Source organism: Schistocerca gregaria, chromosome 3, assembly GCF_023897955.1.
Source record: "Schistocerca gregaria isolate iqSchGreg1 chromosome 3, iqSchGreg1.2, whole genome shotgun sequence".
Lineage (NCBI taxonomy): Eukaryota > Metazoa > Arthropoda > Insecta > Orthoptera > Acrididae > Schistocerca > Schistocerca gregaria.
In genome coordinates, this window is record NC_064922.1 from 691,525,887 (window position 1) to 691,545,452 (window position 19,566).

The 19,566-nt window shown below is 39.5% G+C and overlaps 1 protein-coding gene across 11 annotated transcripts in view; it reads left to right on the forward strand.

Annotated features, from left to right (window-relative positions):
• The first annotated feature begins 2,024 nt into the window (after positions 1 to 2,024).
• Positions 2,025 to 19,566, forward strand: part of LOC126354434 (tyrosine-protein kinase Src64B) — a 269,738-nt gene continuing 252,196 nt past the window's right edge. For 3 of the 11 annotated variants that reach the window (XM_050004100.1, XM_050004102.1, XM_050004120.1), the window contains exon 1: positions 2,034 to 2,209. The gene's annotated coding sequence lies outside the window, so the exon portion shown is untranslated. Of the gene's footprint in view, positions 2,210 to 8,312; positions 8,458 to 19,566 lie in introns of all 11 variants that reach the window. The other 8 variants (XM_050004111.1, XM_050004110.1, XM_050004101.1 and 5 more) reach the window with 6 other exon arrangements.

Genomic DNA, 19,566 nt, shown 5'->3' on the forward strand with positions numbered 1-19,566 from the left:
AATCGAAAGCAAAAATGGCTCTCACCATGCAGCACACTAAGAAGTAATCATGTTTGGACGCCAGGTGCCCGTAGCAAACGGCGTATAGCACATATGATTTCACACTCTAATTTGTAGTCTAAAATATTTATTCCCATCCTTAAATATTCTAATTTCAACATTAACATAACATTTTAAAATAATTTTGCTGTGGACGTTATTGTGCATGGGGGTGGATACCTACCAGATGTAAAAAAATCAATAAATAATAAAATAAATTTCAAACACAAGTCAAAATCACGTTCGACTGGCAATCGCTTCTTCTCCATAGATGAATTGTTGTCAACAATCAACTTCAGTACGAAAGCCTCAGTAACGTTCATAAATCTAATATAAAAAGAAGAGATGATACTTACACGATCTACCATGCAGCCTTAGAGAGGCAAAGAAAGGAGTGAAATATTCAGCCACAAAAATTTTTGGCCGTTTGCCCACTAGTAATCAGAAGTAAATACTGTACTGACCGAACGCTATGTCATCCTTTGCCAATGGCGTCATTGGATGCGGTAAGAAGGAGCGGGCTGTCGACACACTGCAGTAGCGGGTGTTGTGAGTTTTCGTGACATGGAGCCGTTACTACTCGGTAAGATAGCTCCTCAGCTGGCATCACCAGGCTGGATGTGCCCCGTTCCAGTCCTCCCACCAAGGAAAAATCTCTGGCGGTACCTGGAATCGAGCCCTAGTTGGCTGCACTGACCACTCAGCAATGGGGGTGGATACCTACCCGATGTAAAAAATTAATAAATAATGAAATTAATTTCGAACACAAGTCGAAATCACGTTCGACTGGCAATCGCTTCTTCTCCATAGATGAATTCTTGAATGTGTGATAATATGGTGTGAGTGAGTGTTCGAGAAGAGGGATGGATATTCAACATAGTTAAGTACAAATCATTGTATGAGAAAAGTAGCATAAGGCAATCAGGAAAATGATGAGCATGTCACCATATTTTTCTTTGAGAATGTATACTGTAATATTTAAAATTATTCGCTCCACATCTTAATGAAAGGTGGTAGTTTACGGTCCACAGGACGTGGAAATAACTAAACTAATTACGACAATGTTCCGAAAGTGCAGCAGACGACATCATCCTAGCTCGAGTTTGAAAGAAGCATATTTTCATTTCTAAACCAGTCTATGAATACTACCGAAGAATGAATCTCCTGATCTCTCTACAGTTTCAATCAAACTTGCCAGACATTTATTAAATTACTGTACTTTGGCCTTACCTTCACCAGTTGCTTGTGGATATAAAGAGTTAATGTCAAAATTATTTCAAAGATCTACTGTAAACTATGCAAAAAGAAGGGGGGCTTACCAATGGGTTAATAACCATATTGTTGTTAAAATACCTATGTTATGAAAAGGACGAATAAATTAATCCTTCGTAACTTTGTAATTCAGACCAGTGTTCTGGAAATGAGAAACGAATATTTTGACAGCATGCGGATAGGGATCCACATTACATGTCCACTTAAAGTAGCTGTGCGAGAAGCGTGCGCGCTATAAGATTCAAAAACCTCATCGGTGAATCGATGGATTCACAAATATTTTGTTCACCGCTAAGATACTGGGTGACAGTATTTTTAGTGATGTTTTGTCGAGTGAACGGCATCAGCTAATCATCCTTGTCAGTTTCTCTCTTTGTCATCAAGCTGTCGCAAAATTATTTTGCAAATTTGTATTATTTCGTTTACTATTTACCGACAAGTTTTTGGTTATTCTATTTCTTGGTAGCTGTTGATTTGCCATCATTAGCGCGACTCTGTCAGAAAATGCGTTTTCATGTTTTTGATTAATGTCGCTTTATGCATAGTAAATATTTGAGGTTGACATTTCGGTAGCAGCAACGCAGATGTTGCTGGACCGAAACCTCACATCAAGATAACATCTTGACAATAACACGATTGTCACCTATTATTTTCTAAGCTGCCAACTGTTATTTGACAGTCCATGTAGGTAACGAAGGCGCTGTAGTTACTTCTGAATTGTATGTAATGTTGGTGCACCTGAAATCAGTACAAATGGCTGACGACGGACCAGAAGATATTAGTTATATTGTTTTCTGTGTATACAAATACTTATTGTCTTTAATTCATCCAATAGTTTGTGGAAGAGTATGTTGACGATCAATGAAAGTAATTCCACGTGTGTTTCATTTGATATCAGGTTAGTAATGACAGTTTCTTTTATAATGAACTTTAGTTTATTTCTAGTTTAGATGTCAGCGTCAGTTCATCGTTAGTGCGTATGCTTTGACAGCAATATGTTTGAATGAAATAGAGCGTGGTCACTCAGTTTTCTTTGGGACGAACCTGAACGGACTACTATTTACTAGCCCAAGAAACTTCTTTGCAAGCAAACACGAGAAGTTCAGCGGTATTTTCGCGATTAAATGTTACTTTACGCGTCACAACGTTTATGCTTAAATTCTTATGAAAAGTTTATCATAAATAAATGTTAATCATCAATTATTTTGGAACAATGTTGTGAAAGAATGTGGTACCGATTACTTTGGTACACTATGTTATGACTAAACTGTAAATCTATATTATGTTGATATAGTGAAGTTGTACGATACCTTCCGATTTTCATCGTGTCACATATTAGATATCACTCACATGTGTGGCGGAGTTGGTGATACTTTAATATCCACTACATGCCAATATTAGAAACTCCTTGAGAAATCACAGTTGCCGTATTATTGCTAGGAACAGAATTTGTGAACAGTGCCAGGAAGTAGGCCTATGCAGTGTTAGTATATTAGATTATATTTAGAAAACGAATTTAATAGAATTGAAAATGAACATCATTAATTATTTTAATACACCTCCAAATACTGTATAACCGAAAACATAGGTTGAAATCTGCAGAGAAATAAAATTCCAATCACCACTGCACAAAACATTTTATTGTATTCATATTTTAATAATGATTCACTCTGTATTAGTAATTGTATTTACCAACAAGAAAATATACCTAAAATTAATATTACATTGTTGGATTTTATTATTTTGTGGAATGTAAGTCAGTTTGTTTGTATACGGAAGTAAGGTAATGGTGTTCTCAATGTGTGGCTTGATTTGAAGAGAACACTGGTAGGCGTGATATAGTTGATGGTTCTATGTGCTTCTCTTTCTAAAACCTTTGAACTGAATTAGCACAACCAGTTACATGGTCAGCTACACTATAATGTGGGTTCTGAACCATGACTGTTTAAGGTAAGCAGTTGAACTTGCTTGTCAGGGAACTTAAATTTAATATTTATAAATAAAAAAGATCATTAATGTCACAGTGGAATACTATTTTGCTTTTTGACCAAGACGATCTAATGTTGCACCATAGTTGACTCCAGCTTTGGTAAGCTTTTGGTTGTTGCGTTAGGGTGCTGGCAGCTGCACTAGTTCTCCTTTTTTTTTTTCTTGTAATAATTTCAGGGTATGCAGCCGGATCCCGTCGACATTCTGCCACGATATTTCGGCCCAGAGACGTTCGGCCATCATCAGGTGAGTACATAACTACTGAAGAGCCCAGGTGCAGTAGTTGTATACTCACCTGATGATGGCCGGACGTCTCTGGGCCGAAATATTGTGGCAGAATGTTGACGGTATCCGGCTGCATACCCGGTAATTATTAGAAGAACAAATACGCCGCGAAAATTTCAGAAGTCACATAGCTTTTATCACTGGCTTATTATTTTGTTAGCAAAAGCATTGACTGTACTTATGGAACATTGGGTGTTACAATCCAAGTGGGCTTAGCTTAGTGCCTACCTCCACCCCCCTCATCCCATATGGAGATCATCATCATCTGACACACATAAGGTGCACCTAAGGAAAATATAATTACTCTAATGATAACTAGTAAATGCACAAAATGAGAAGTGATATTTCACATTAAACATTTTTTACCAACAATATTTGCAGCACATGAATCATCTGACTTGTGTTGGGCTTTTTCAAAACTGAAGACTCTTTGCAGTTTCCAGGCTGCAGCTTCTTATCGTAATAGGCACCTGAGATTACAAGGACTGAAAAACGCATCACAAAGTCAAACAATCATATGTTGGAGGAAAATGGTTCCTTCATACTTATTCTATTATGCAGTAGTCTAATAAGGTTAATTTAATTTGTTTATGTTAGTTTTTTCCTGTTCAAAAATAGGGACTTGCACGCTGAAGGGATGTAAGAGTTTAGACTGTCCAAAACATGTCCACAGGGCAAGCAGCTTGAGGGAAATGCAGTAAGACAACATATGCAGCAGAAAAAGGTTTTTTGTCACTGCTGGTTACCTTGTTTGATGCAGAAGCTTAGTACCTTATTTTCAAATAAGAATTTGGGGTGTCCCAGTATGAATGATTAATATTTTGGGATATGGCAGTAATGATTATTCGAGGCAGAAAACTCTAGTAAACACGACCTCTAAAATGCATAGCTTAACAGCACTTCTTCAGTAGCAGAGAGAGATGTTTCACAGTATCAAAGATGCAGTAGTGGTTGTAGCTCTTAAGCTACACATTATAGTATGTTTCTGTTGTATCCATGGAAACTGACCACTCCTCCTGGGACACGCTATATGAGGAAAATAATACAAAAAGCTCACTCATTTCTACCTCCCCTCACGAACCATGGACCCACAATGGAGGGGTATCTGTTGAGAGGCCAGACAAATGTGCGGTTCCTGAAGAGGGGCAGCAGCCTTTTCAGTAGTTGCAGGGGCAACAGTCTGGATGATTGATCTGGCCTTGCAACACTAACTGAAACGGCCTTGCTGTGCTGGTACTACGAACGGCTGAAAGCAAGGGGAAACTACAGCTGTAATTTTTCCCGAGGGCATGCAGCTTTACTGTATGGTTAATGATGATGGCGTTCTCTTGGGTAAAATACTCCGGAGGTAAAATAGTCCCCCATTCGGATCTCCGGGCGGGGCTACTCAAGAGGACGTCATTATCAGGAGAAAGAAAACTGGCATTCTACGGATCGGAGCATGAAATGTCAAATCGCTTAATCGGGCAGGTAGGTTAGAAAATTTAAGAAGGGAAATGGATAGCTTAAAGTTAGATATAGTGGGAATTAGTGAAGTTCAGTGGCAGGAAGAACAAAACTTCTGGTCAGGTGAATACAGGGCTATAAATACAAAATCAAATAGGGGTAATGCAGGAGTAGCTTTAATAATGAATAAAAAAAAAATAGGAATGCAGGTAACCTACTACAAACAGCATAATGAACGTATTATAGTGGTCAAGATAGACACGAAGCCCATGCCTACTACAGTAGTGCAAGTTTATATGCCAACTAGCTCTGCAGATGACGAAGAAATTGAAGAAATGTATGATGAGATAAAAGAAATTATTTAGGTAGTGAAGGGAGACGAAAATTTAATAGTCATGGGTGACTGGAATTCAACAGTAGGAAAAAGGAGAGAAGGAAACATAGTGGGTGAATATGGATTGGGGCTAAGAAATGAAAGAGGAAGCCGTCTGGTAGAATTTTGCACAGAGCATAACTTAATCATAGCTAACACTTGGTTCAAGAATCAGAAAAGAAGGCTATATACATGGAAGAATCCTGGAGATACTGACAGGTATCAGATAGGTTATATAATGGTACAACAGAGATTTAGGAACCAGGTTTTAAATTGTAGGACATTTCCAGGGGCAGATGTGGACTCTGACCACAATCTATTGATTATGAACTGTAGATTAAAACTGAAGAAATTGCAAAAAGGTGGGAATTTAAGGAGGTGGGACCTGGATAAACTGACTAAACCAGAGGTTGTACAGAGTTTCAGGGAGAGCATAAGGGAACAATTGACAGGAATCTGGGAAAGAAATACAGTAGAAGACGAATGGGTAGCTCTGAGGGATGAAGTAGTGAAGGCAGCAGAGGATCAAGTAGGTAAAAAGACGAGGGCTAGTAGAAATCCTTGAGTAACAGAAGAAATACTGAATTTAATTGATGAAAGGAGAAAATATAAAAATGCAGTAAATGAAGGTGGGGAAAAAGGAATACAAACATCTCAAAAATGAGATCGACAGGAAGTGCAAAATGGCTAAGCAGGGATGGCTAGAGGACAAATGTAAGGATGTATGAATGTCAAGAGCTCAGATGGAAACCCAGTTCTAAGCAAAGAAGGGAAAGCAGAAAGATGGAAGGAGTATATAGAGGGTCTATACAAGGGCGATGTACTTGACGACAATATTATGGAAATAGAAGAGGATGTAGATGAAGACGAAATGGGAGATACGATACTGCGTGAAGAGTTTGACAGAGCACTGAAAGACCTGAGTCAAAACAAGGCCCCCGGAGTAGACAACATTCCATTAGAACTACTGACGACCTTGGGAGAGCCAGTCATGACAAAACTCTACCAGCTGGTGAGCAAGATGTATGAGACAGGCGAAATACCCTCAGACTTCAAGAAGAATATAATAATTCCAATCCCAAAGAAAGCAGGTGCTGACAGATGTGAAAATTACCGAACTATCAGTTTAATAAGCCACGGCTGGAAAATACTAACGCGAATTCTTTACAGACAAATGGAAAACTGGTAGATGCAGACCTCGGGGAGGATCAGTTTGGATTCCGTCAAAATGTTGGAACACGTGAGGCAATACTGACCTTACCACTTATCTTAGAAGAAAGATTAAGAAAAGGCAAATCTACGTTTCTAGCATTTGTAGACTTAGAGAAAGCTTTTGACAATGTTGACTGGAATACTCTTTTTCAAATTCTAAAGGTGGCAGGGGTAAAATACAGGGAGCAAAAGGCTATTTACAATTTGTACAGAAACCAGATGGCAGTTATAAGACTCGAGGGGCACGAAAGGGAAGCAGTGGTTGGGAAGGGAGTGAGACAGGGTTGTAGTCTCTCCCCAATGTTATTCAGTCTGTATATTGAAAAAGCAGTAAAGGAAACAAAAGAAAAATTTGTAGTAGGTATTAAAATCCATGGAGAAGAAATAAAAACTTTGAGGTTCACCGATGACATCGTAATTCTGTCAGAGACGGCAAAGGACTTGGAAGAGCAGTTGAACGGAATGGATAGTGTCTTGAAAGGAGACTATAAGATGAACATCAACAAAAGCAAAGTGAGGATAATGGAATGTAGTTGAATTAAGTCGGGTGATGCGGAGGGAATTAGATTAGGAAATGAGACACTTAAAGTAGTAAATGAGTTTTGCTATTTGGGGTGCAAAATAACTGATGATGGTCGAAGTAGAGAGGATATAAAGTGTAGACTGCCAGTGGCAAGGAAAGCGTTTCTAAAGAAGATAAATTTCTTAACATCGAGTATAGATTTAAGTGTCAGGAAGTCATTTCTGAAAGTATTTGTATGGAATGTAGCCATGTATGGAAGTGAAACATGGACAATAAATAGTTTGAACAAGAAGGGAATAGAAGCTTTCGAAACGTGGTGTTACAGAAGAATGCTGAAGATTAGATGGGTAGATCACATAACTAATGAGGAGGTGTTGAATAGGATTTGGGAGAAGAGAAGTTTGTGGCACAACTTGACTAGAAGAAGGGATCGGTTGGTAGGACATGTCCTGAGGCATCAAGGGATCACAAAATTAGAATTGGAGGGCAGTGTGGAGGGTAAAAATCGTAGAGGGAGACCAAGAGATGAATATACTATGCAGGTTCAGAAGGATGTAGGTTGCAGTAAGTACTGGGAGATGAAGGAGCTTACACAGGATAGATTAGCATGGACAGCTGCATCAAACCAGTCTCAGAACTGAAGACCACAACAACAACAACAACAACAACAACAACAACTCTTGTCTAAAGGCAAATAAACCTAAATAGGGGACACAAATAGCATAATTGCAATTATTTGTTTCTATTGTCCCCAAAGAGGGAGAAATTTATTAGGTAAAAATAAATTAGAAGCATAAATGATTGGAGTCAAGACCATAAATCTGAAGAAGATACAACTTTTTCTGATGGCAACTTAGTTTTGGAAATTCAGGAATGTTTAAGAAAACTTGCAGTTTGTCATGGTTGCTGGTCTTCGACTTGCAACAAAAATGGGGAGACAAGGGGAAGAAAATACCTGATGAAAAGATGCATGCATGTAATGAACATAAATAGATTTAGAACTCTATTAGGTTTTTAAAATTCCTGGTATGGACAAGACATCTGCTCTCTCCAGAGGTGTCCAATTTTGAATGTTTCTGCTTGTGCCAGAGTGAAAACAAATTGAATTTTCTGGTTCACTCATTGTCAGGCTGTCACTTTCCAAACTAATATAGGTTTTTGTCTCCACTGCAGATCTGTCTTGGCACCAGAATGAAGATTTCATGTTTACATTTGTTTGCTTTGCCAACTCTCAACCAAACTGTCAAGTTGCAACCAAATTTAGATCTCAGGCTATGCTATAATCACTTCGCACCACAACCAAGATGCCATATTTTAGGTGAGTTGTTAATTACTTCAGTGTTACAAAAACATCATCTGGTAAACAGCTGATCATTGGCTGCACCACGCTAACCTCTCATTGTTACCTTCAACTTGACACAAATGTATGTTGCCACTATATGCCCTATGCCACACAAGTGGTATGTGCAGATGGTCCGTCATCTGGCAGTTACCTGTTGTCACTATCAACAGAAAACATAGAAGTTTATAAGAACAGTTTCTGTATAGGGGGAGATCACATTGAATGTTATACTGATAGCTGTGTATCCTTACCAGACTGCCCAGTAATGTTATTCAGAGACAGAATTATTTTCTGGTACTACAAGCACAGCAAATAAGAACCCAGTGATCTGTGTAAATCCTTGGATAAATGCACATCATTCCACAGTTCTTGGAACTTGATGGAGGAGGAAGCAATTGATATGAATTTAATTACTGGAAATGCGCAACACATACTTGTTTTGAGAGCAATATGAGTATGCTATTTGGCCAGCAAAATAATTGGTGATGCAGAGAAGATATTTTTAATAAGACTTGCAGTAGCAAGGAAAGTGTTCCAAAAATGAGAAATACATTAAGTTCCGACATGAATTTTATTGATAGGAAATCTTTGCTGAAAGTATTTGTCTGTAGTGTAGCCTTACGTGAGAGAGAAATATTTGTCATTAACAGTTCAGACAAAAAGAGGATAGAGACTTTTAAAATTTGATGCTTCGCAATAACGTTGAACATTAGATGAGTAGAATGGAAAACTAATGAAGAGGTGCTGAATCAGTTTGCAGAGAAAAGACATTTATGCACAGTTTGACGTAAAGAAAGTATCAGTTGATTGGGTTAATTCTGAGACATCAGTGAATAGTTAATTTTCTAGTGGAGGTAAGTGTGCATGATTTGGGGGGGGGGGGGGGGGGGTGAGTAAAACTTGTAGAGGAAGACCAAGACTTGACCACTGCAAGCAGGTTCGAATGTATGTAGGGTGCAGTAGTAATGGAGAGATGATTAGGTTTGTTCAGCACAGGATAGAGTGAAGTTTTGTGTCACAGTTTTTGAACTGAAGATCATTGCAACAATTCTGGAAATATTACTCTAATTTGCCATTAGCCAGGCACGCCACATCAGAGAGAAGGCAATGCATCTTGGATATCATTGAGAACACTAAAGGAAATCAGTATGTCTCGAGATTTGGTTTACAAAAGGTAGTGAATGGGGTTCACTCTGATGTAACTGTGTGTTCGAAAATGATGCAAGATCACATGAGATTTTAACACAAGCATTCACAATCACCACACTAGTGTACCTCCTATGGTAGCATGGCAATTGACTGTCAGAATAGCACTGTTTTTGTTGCTTTCTCTGCAAACATACTACGTTGTGACATCATACTTGCCCTTAAATGAATAAATTTTGGTGTGACAGTCATAATCTATAATGGGCTAATACTTTTTCCCAAATTCAGATGTTCTTATTGTCTCTTAAAATTGTATTTCTCCTGGTATGAAACGTTTCTACTGTCAATTAAACGAAGTGGTTTAATCTTAAGTTGTACAGAAAGGTATATATCAGTCCATTGTCCGTTAAAGGCCTTGCATTTTACTTCTATTTTCTTCTTGTTAGAAGTTTTTGACCAAGGAAATTGTTATTTTGTAGATTGTAAAGTGAATATTTCAACTTCAACTACAAATACTGATGTAGTTGATGCTCATAGTAGTGTTTAACTGTAATAATAACAACAGTAATGAGTAAAACTCATTTAGTGTTTTTAATGAGTGTAGAATAATAGAAGCTTCTACGGGTTTCTACACGTCAAACTAAAAGGTGATTCTGAGCATCAGAATTGAAATTAAAATCATGGATATTTGGATTTCAGTATCTCTCTTCTCCTTTCCGAATTTTCAAAACCAGCAACCATGTAATATCCATCAATGTCAAACTACTGCTATTATTTCATTTTTCCAATTGCTACAAGTTCACTTTTCAACATTTTTGGCTGTTAAATCTACATCAATAATGATTTAAACAATTATGATTGATAAAGGATTAGTGTTCTCTTATCTTATGACCTCTGCTGAATAAAATGATTTTTTAGTTGCTGAAAATTGTTGAACTATTATTAAATATCGATAGGTGGTGTGTGTGTGTGTGCGTGCGTGCGTGCGCGCGCGTGCGCGCACCTGGCTTGAATATTAGCTAAGTCATGCTAACTGAAAGTTTCATGTGACTTCTATTTGTTTTCTTTCTTAACATTCTGAACTTGGTCATACATGATTTGTATAGTAACGCAGTACCCTGAGGTCCTCCTTGGCACTCGGTGCAGTGTCAGTACCTCCATGCAGCACCTGCTGGTCCACTGAGATTTCTGCTGTTGAACTCCCTCTGCCATAAGCCAACCAATGAGTACCTTAAATAAACAATAAAACTACTGAACAAATATTTGAACATATATGGGGTATAATCACTGTACAAATAATAGCTGTTGTGGAATAGTTATACCAATTAATTATTAATAAAATTACTTTTACACTCACTTGCTCATTTATAGATGATAAGGGTGCAGATATTACAGGGAAATTCCCAAGTTCAATTCAGCCAAAATCTGTAGCCACACAACACACAGTGTGCTCATGATGAATGCAGAACAAAAACAAAGTTAGAGCTAGGCTAGCTGTTCAGGCATGTAACATCTACAGATAACATAATTTTCGTCACATTATTGTGTATTTTTGGTCTGGTTTATTTTGCTTTTGCATGTAATCTCTGGATTAGTTGGACCACCTGTTCTATTTCCTGTATAGCAGCAACCTATTCTTCAGTGACTGGTGAAGAAAGTTGACCTGACTGAGTATTGTACTTGAGTCTAACATTGTCTTTCTGAAGCATCTGAATATGGCAAGATCATAGATAATTCATGTAAACTTTTTGAGATGTTATCTTGAACCAATGGTTCATTGAAAACAAAAGCACCAAAAAAACTCCTTGCCATCAGGTTTTATTCCACTTGAAGATCTTGATATTATTAATGGTTTAACAAGAAGATCTATTGCTGTAGAAATGATTGATACCTTCAATTCATGCATTTTTTTCTGGAAGCAAATGAATAAAACTAACACTTTCATGATGATTCTCTTTAGCAAAACTGGTTGAACTGAATTCTTAGTCAGTTGGTAAGAAGAGAGTTCAAATCCAAATTGGGCTGCCTAAATTTAGGTTTTCGGTGGTTTCCCTGAACAGCTTGAGACAAATCCGAGTACAGTTCCTTCATAAGTGATACAGCTGATTTCCTTAACTGTTGTCCAATCCGAATTTTGAAAGTATCTCTAATAACCTTTCATCAGCATGTTGTTAAACTACAATCTACTTTCCTTCTTGTCATTGAGAAACAGTTCCAAACTAGAATCAAAATGAGGGAAAAAACAACTATCCTATCCATTGGACAAACATCTGAGTCATAGAATTGATCATACATATGATGAGCACTGTCATTTAGTTCATGAATAGAGAAGAATGCATGAGATTACTGTTGTTTGACATTGAGTGACCACCTGATAGAACTTGGTACATTGACCTCATATACAAACTTTTACATTCCATCTCCTGATTACTAGTACTAACCAGCTGATCTGTCTGTGTGAATATTACTTGTAGTAGGAGTCCAAGTTATCTATTGTGTTGTTAGTATTGTGCCTAAGATTGTCACCATCATGTTACATAGTGGCTATCAAAGACCATCTCTTTGATGCATAGTTTAGTAAAGTCATCATACAAAGAGGAACAGCTTGTTGTCTCATGCCATCAGGCATACTTATATATTAGAGATTGTGACCATAATAACTGAAAGACACAAAGGGGCAGAGTGTATCAGCATCAACTGTGAAGGGTGACATAGGACTCCACTGACAGTTTTGGTGAATGCAAAGGAACATGTTTTGTCATAATGCATTTTTATGTTAGGCTCTGTTATTACAGGGGGAACAAAAGCTGCACCAATAGCAGTTTCTGGATGTCAATGGTTACCAGGCCACGTGCAGCTCACTCACTCATTATTTGGAAATTCCAAAAGCTGTGTAGTCATAGCACGATGTAATGGAACAACTACTCAAAAAAAACTTACATTTGTGTGATAAGTATAATGACCAATGTGTGTTACAGCTGCTATCACTCTTTTATCTCTGGAGAGTAGATATCTGCATATGAAAATATGTTTGTAGCATATAACTGTACATTAGGGCTGCTGCGTATCTGTGATGTTGATTGTGCAAATATTTTGCTGATGTGGATGAAATACTATCTTGGATATTCACCTGTGAGTCCCAGTTGCTGGCAAGTTTTAGGCCTTCTGTACATGGAGTAATATTCTTGTGATAATGTGTAGATACAACACTGTATTTCTGTTCTGTTACTGCTAGTAGACTAGAGGTCAGTGAGTGATCCTTTTGGCACAACTGATAGCCCAAAATGCAGGAAACCCTTTAAACAACTTCAAGCAGCTTATTTGACTTCATGAAAGAATAATTTATTGTTACTTTTGTGCCATCAATTCAAAAGTAGAAATATTCTCTAAATTATTCTATTAGTAGAAAGATTTCTGAAACATTAATGTGCCAATGAATGAAACACATTAATAACATCCGGTCAAGCACAATCATATAGGCAGAGATAATCCTACTCTGTTATTTAGTAGTAACATACATTAATGCTGTCTGTCTACTGTATGTGGCTATCAACTAGTAAACAATATTTGATTACTTTTCACTTTGTGTTTATTTATCAGAATTTTTAGTAAATCAGTTTTTCTGCAGTAAACAAGGAGTAATTAATTTTATAACGGAGAAAATTGTGTGTGTGTGTGTGTGTGTGTGTGTGTGTGTGTGTGTGTGTGTGTGTGTGTGTGTGGTGAGGGAGCAGGGGTTAAAAACTATAGAGATATCAAACAAGCTCAGAAAAATGTGGCTGGCAATGGTTATGCAGAGATACTCAAATCTTAGCAGAATTAACAATCAATTAATGTGGCAATTATCTTATGAAATGTCAATTAAAATGGACTTCAATCATTAACAAAAACCCATAGCTATTGCTGTACTTGATTGTTGTTGTTGTCTTCAGTATGGTTTATTGCAGCACTCTACATTAGTCTATCCAGTGCAAGTCTCTTCATCTCTGCATAACCATTTCCAGCCACAGTTTTCTGAGCTTGTTTGATATCTCTATAGTTTTTAACCCCTGATCCCTCAACACACACACACACACACACACACACACACACACACACACACACACACTTGTTTACTGCAGAAAAATTGGCTTACTAAAAATTCTGATAAATAAACACAAAGTGAAAAGTAATCAAATATCAGAAACTTACTTCCAACAACTTACTGTCTAAAGTATTTAACTGCCCAACAAATGGCTAACGTTTCCTCCTCGATTCTGCTGTACCCTCTTTCTGCTTTATTCAGCATATACAACAGGTAAGTCACTTCCAATCTTTTCTTCGCGTAAGATAGCCTCAACAGGCATCTGACTGGTGTCGGTGAAGATTATGAAGTATTTTCCAGAGTTTGGACACTGCAATATCACTTGACTGATGAGGCTTCTCTTTGAAATGACTGAAAAGTGTTTTCTTGGCCAACACACCAGGTGTAAGGTACTAGCGTATTTAATAATTCATGTATGAACTTTATGATTTTGCCAAAGTTGCTTACAAAAGTGTATAGTATCCAACGAGACCTAACTAAGTCTTCAGTAGCTTTGTTGTTTTGGGTTGTAGATACACTTTGACACTTTGGGGGTCTGACTTCAAACCCTTAGCCATCAGGATATTACTCAAATAGCACACGTCTTTTCGTAAAAATTAACATTTGTTGATCTGTAGCTTTAGATTGTGGGATGTAAGCCTTTCAAACACTTCTGTTTGCCACTCATTGTTTCCTCTAAGCGCCAGCCAGATGTCACCATGTATTCAAGTAGGTAAACAACTTATCTTGTAGCCCTGTCAAAATGGAATTAATCAATTTTTGGAATGTACTTGAATCTCTTGCTGTAGCACCTCTTTTTATGCTTGTGGTATTTTGTAGGGTCATGAGCAATTCACCCTACCTTCTGCTTCTGGTAGCAGTTTTATTCTATGTTTGATCCCTTCTCTTAAGATATCTTGTCTCTCACGAAACGAAAAAAACATTGCTGTACCTGGTGCATATCTTGATAATTGCTGCTTTTTCGTCTTGTGTTCAAATGATCAGATGGATATTCTCTTTATTCGTGCTTTCAACTGTAGCTTGTCTTGCTAATCTGACTATCTCTGAAGGATTCCTGCTCTCGTACTGCTTCTGCTACCAGCTGTGGGAGTTCTACTGACACTCTCTCATTTGTAGTGTTCAGTACACTCGCGCGTTTTTCCAGTTGCACTTTTGTCAACTGCCTCAGGTAGACACACACTTGAAATGATAGCCTCTCTCACTCTGTTCACCTCTATTCTTAATCTACGCACCCATTCCTCTCAAGGCCCTGTTAGCCTTCTTTCAACTTGCTTCCACCTCTTTAACTTTATTTCGACAGTTTGTCTCCTATCTCTACCGTCCTTTGCCATTCTATGAATGTTTCACTTCGGCTGTTTCGAAGGAGACTCTTCTTTCCTGTGCATGCACTACGAAGCTCACTTCTTGCTCCATTTCATTCCTCTATGCGCCGTTCACTCCATATCTGAGCCTATACCTTCTCTTTCTCGTACATGCACTCTTGCTCTGTACATTTTGCTCCGTTCTCCACAAATCCAGTCTCCCGGTGGCATAATCAATTACACCTCCATTTTCCTTAAAGAAGTCTCTCCACCAGCCTGTCCTATGAAAGATTCCCATCATCCTCGATTACGTGGAAGCAATGCCTCACTAACATTCCGCATCTCATTTGCAATCCGATGGTTGTAGTTCCCTCTGCCTCTGCACTAATATGATTCCTCTAGTCCTAATATCTTTGGCTGAAGATTCTGCTTTCCACCGTCGTTAAAGTTAATTTTTTGAACTAAGCTTATCTACATCCCACTATCCATGAGAAATCAAATTTGATTCTCCATACCTTCGTGGCACTCCAGTTCTATAAATTAATTTCTGTTTTTTGCAGTCGACTGTCGATATCTTTTTGGGCAAGGTGAAAGATGACTTCTCACGCCATTGCTTAGATTTCCTGCCTTTTACTTTTCTTCTGTGCATGGCATGCACGCTGTGTGCATTCTCCCACGTAATTACTGGCTGCATTTAAAACATGTTACTGGCTTCAACCGGGTCTAAGGGCCACTGTGCTCGGGGAAGCTACACTGTGAGAATCTAACTGCCCGTATCTTGTTTGTGTCCATGCAACTTCTACGTCATACTCCACAAGCCACCTAATGGTGTGTGGTGGAGGGTGCTTTCGGTGCCACTATCTGATCCCTCCAACCCTGTTCCACTCGCGAATACTGCGTGGGAAGAATGATTGTCGGTAAGCCTCTGTATTGGCTCTAATTTTTCGAATTCTCTCCTCGTGGTCAAGGTCAAGACGCGAGATGTATGTGGGAGGGGGGGGGGGGGGGGCAGTAATTTGTTGTCTCACTCCACCTGAAAAGTGCTGTCCTGAAATTTCAGTAGTAAATCTCTCCGTAATGCCCAACATCTTTCTTGCAACGTCTGCCAGTGGAGTTTGTTTAGCATCTCCGTAACGCTCTCTCGCCAGCTAAACGATCCGGTGAACTTCCGTGGAACATGGTGAGATTAATCTCGGCCATCCTCGCTGGCATTCTTGTATTCTGTCCTCCGTTTGCTGATGCAGCCAACCTACTTTTCTCATATTTTTATCACTGCAACAGTCTTGAGCCATTTGCCCTAGTTTAATACACGTGAAACATTTCGTCACTTTCTTTTTGTTTCGCCGTGACACTCTACAGTTTCGAGTGCTCTCATATTCGGTCTGGCCGAGGTTATTGTGCTTTCCTCCATCAGAGCGACCCTGTGTCGCCTTTGCCAATGTTAATTGTTCAATGTGTACACGCGCTATGGGCTTTATCTCATCATCATAAATTCCTTGGATGATGACCTCGTTGTTTAACTTCCAGATGAGTGCGAGGCTGCATTCTTACTCCCTCTTTCTCATAGTTACTTTAAAGTGGTGCTGCATTGCTTCCAGCTGTTTGGTTCACTGTGCTATGCTTTTCCCATATTTTTACTGACGCACAAACATTTTGGATGCATGGTGATCGAGTGTTCTGCTGTCATAGTTTCCTACAAGGATGGCACGAATGTCTCGCCAATTGACGCTTAGATCTGTCACTAACAATATGCTATGTGCTGAGCCAACAGTTTTAGTTTTTACCAATTTTAGGAGATTGCTATGCTGCTCTGGATTTATGATTTCAAATGCAACGTCACAGTTGTCAAGGAACTGATTTAGAGTATTCTTAGTGCTATCAAAGGATTGATCTATTAATTTGGGAGATTTCGACAGACTGCCTAGTGGGTGGCGCTTGTGCCATTGCCTTCGCATGAAAAACTCAGTTATGTGACATGTCTGCTAAGATGTTTCACTCATCACATAAATTCTCGTTGACGGTGCTGTTATGTGCCTTCCGCGTCCACGTGCTGCCTTATGCCGCCACTGCTACTGCTGATGTGTGCTTTCTGCTGCTGACAAAACTGGAAATTTGTGACAAGTTCCTGTGAGTCCAGTTGCTGAGGTCATCGGTCCCTAGGCTAACACACTACTTAATTTAAATTAAACTAAATTACGCTAAGGATAACAAACACACACCCATGCCCGAGGGAAGACTTGCACCTTCGTCGGGGGAGGGGGGGGGGGGGGGGGGCTTGGCGGCTTGGAGCCGCGCGAACCGTAGCAAGACCGCGCGGTTTTGCTGCTGAGAGCCGTCCACTTACTGACGTCCGTTGCGGCTGCTGCTGCTCGCTGCCTCTGGCCACCTTCTGGGATGAGTGCCTTGTACCTCACGTGCTGTCAGTCTGCACAAGCTCGTCCAGCTTCTTCTTTTTTGGGTGCCGTCCATCCGCTAAGGCAGCACTGTCTCTGGCCGCCTCCCTCAGCGATTTCCTTCACGTCTTGCGCCATCCATTGGTGGAGCTACTTCTGTTTTTTTTTTTTTTTTTTTTTTCTTCTTCTTGCCCACTTACTTGCTTTCTTGGCCCAACCGCTAGCCTGCACACTGATTATTCAAGTAATCCAAGGGATTCTCAAAGTCATTTTTTTGTTTTCCTTGGTTTTGGGGTGAAAAGATTCGATATTTCAAAGAAGGGTGACCTGTTCTAATATCTTGTCAGCAAACAAACCCTGCTAACCCACGGTCAATCCTCCACCATAAAGTAATATGTATGTGCCACCTCCCGTGAATGGTATAGATGCTGAATGACAGTTATATAGGAAAGGCCTGTTCAGTTACCTAATGTGATGATGGCTTATCGATTGCTTTTAGAGGAGTACGGAAGTCAGTTAGGTAATACAAATAAGTGAAGGAGGCAAAACTTGAAAACAATCTGGAATGGTCACCAGAGAAAAATTTAATGACTAAAGGAACACTATTCCTCTCTGTACTAATTGTTAGTTCCCCTGGATGAAGGTATGCAGCTAAGTATTGCATGTGAGCAGAGCCGCAGCAGACTTCTAAGTGCCTACCTGGAGGACCAGCCTACACGGGGTACTGTTGATTACTTCGCTGAAGTTCTAACTGTACCAATTCTGGCCCCAGTTCTGTCCTGCAAGGAGTTTGTCTCAGAATGCCACTGAACTTTAACTCCTTGAATGACTCGCCGTGGCGTTATATGCTGCCTTTTACGTTGGCACGTCGTGTGAGGCCACATGTGATCATGTGTCGTCGTTACGCACACCGTAAACGCTCTGCCACGTTCAGAAGCGCCCTCCAATGTTCTTCCTCGCCCAGCAGCGTCCTCATATGAGTCTAAGTGAGTTCTACGTCGTTTCCGGACGATGCTATCAGTAGTGCACATCCTGTGGTGCCTTTGTATTCTCAAGCAAAAATCATTCGTCCTGACTTCTGCTTTTTTGGCCTTTTAGGTGTTGCATTGTTCATATATGAGACGACATGTTGACTCATATGTAACCTAAACATGAGCTTCACAGAAAAAATGTTGTTCATTTACACTAGTGTCCAACAGTTAAGCATAATAAAGATATGTGAGCAAGAAGGGTTGAAGAGAGTAGTGTAGTGTTTGTAACCAAAAGAGACAATACACTACGGTTGAGGTGCCTAGGTAGCCAATAACAATGGAAATTTATTGAGCCTAACAAACAGAATAGAATAAGTTTCCTAGAACATGAGTCGGTACTACTTGGTTCAATATAATTCGCCACTGAAGACGTGGCACGCCCTAGGCAAGCGCTGATGTTGCACTGGAATGCCCTGTCGGGCAATCACTGATGTTTTTCGAGGATGTTTTTACGCAGATGAAGTTCGTGTGATGGTGTCCCGTGAGGTGGCGAACTAGGAGGAGGGTCTGAGACAAAGTCCTGCGAAGCGGTGAGTTGCGGTGAACTCTGAACATTGGAGCACTAGGCGTCTCTGGCGTAGAACATGGCAGCTGCAGGAGGTTCGGTTGTAAATAAGTCTGCGTGTTTGTTGCTACGGGTTGTTTTCATATGAGCTCCAAAGGCAGTGTCGTTAGCGGCTGGAGCTGCCCACAACTGTGTGGTTGGTGGCCATGTCGCCAGGGATACGGCGATTAGAGTAAAGCATAATCATGCCTTTTGATATAATATTGTGTTCCAAACAAACAGAAAGTTTCTGAAAACAAAGGTACTCATGAAATAGTAAAAAAGTCAGAACCTTCTGTTCTGTAATAACAAAGTAGTTAATAGAGGATATGGTTGGCAGTGCCATGGTATGGTTTCTGCGAGGTGGATCAAGAGCTGTGTTGGCTGTTGATCCCTTCCCTGGAGAAAGCTGTGGACACATCTGGAGATGCACTTCGTGCCAGCTGATCGACTGTAGTTTTTTTTTTTTTTCCATTGCATCCGAGGTGGGCTCAGTAAGACAGATCCAGCTGCGAGGCATTCGAGGATTCTACTTTGTAATGTAGGACTCAAATACGGCCTTAATTTATAAGCTGTACGGAGACAT